The 825-nt window shown below is 54.4% G+C and overlaps 1 protein-coding gene across 1 annotated transcript in view; it reads left to right on the top strand.

Annotated features, from left to right (window-relative positions):
- LOC117803534 (protein transport protein Sec16B-like) overlaps positions 1-825 on the top strand; it is an 11782-nt gene that overhangs the window by 431 nt on the left and 10526 nt on the right. The window lies entirely within an intron of this gene.

Here is an 825-nt window from a genome sequence, read left to right as displayed (position 1 = left end):
CAGCCTGGCTGGCTCCCCTTCGCTGGCGGCGCCAGGAGCTGGTGGTGAGTGGGGCTGGAGCCGGGCCAGGGGCTGAGACCTTTGTTTTGCTCTTTGTTCCCCTAGCACCGAGTAGGCAGGCACTGAACGTGGCAAATCCCTGACCCCATGGAGGGCCCTGAAATCCCCCAGTACCCATGAGGCACATGTTGACCCGGGCAGGGGAGGTGCTCAGCCTCCCAGCTGCTGCCTCTCTCTCTCTCTCTCAGGTAGAAATGGTTTCCTGTGTCTGCCTGTGAGACCCTGGGGCCCTCTTGCCGATCCCCCTTGCTACCCTTCTCTGTGGTCCTAGAGGATACATTTTATGACCATTAAAGCTTTCATCTCTCTGTTAGGAACAATGGATCACAGTGGATCCGTGTCACTTTCATGTAATGTAGGGCAATTGCTTAAAAGATTTCCAGGCCTTTCCTTTTTGTTCTGACAAGTGCAAAAGCTGCTGGCAGTAATTGTAACATAATTGGAACGGGGCTGCCTCCATTCTCTTTCTTCTAGTGTCTCTGAAGACAGGACAGGGTGGATTTTTTAAGACACACATGGCCCTGACTCCTGCCATGTACTGTGCACTCAGGACCCTGGGCCATGCGGTTTAGTCCCTTCCACTTGCGCCTTCCTCGGGGACAAGATGGATGGTGCTGGTGTCCTTGTCCCTGCTGGCTCTGAGCAGGGCTGAGGCCTCCCTCCTGCCCGTGTGCCTCTCCCACCAGCCCTCGGCATTCAGGCGAGGCTTCCCTACCTTGCCACTGCCTCTGAAGTTTCTTTTTGACTTAATTTTAATGTTTAAAA

Source organism: Ailuropoda melanoleuca, chromosome 8 (assembly GCF_002007445.2).
Source record: "Ailuropoda melanoleuca isolate Jingjing chromosome 8, ASM200744v2, whole genome shotgun sequence".
NCBI lineage: Eukaryota > Metazoa > Chordata > Mammalia > Carnivora > Ursidae > Ailuropoda > Ailuropoda melanoleuca.
This window is presented reverse-complemented; position numbering and strand designations above follow the sequence as displayed.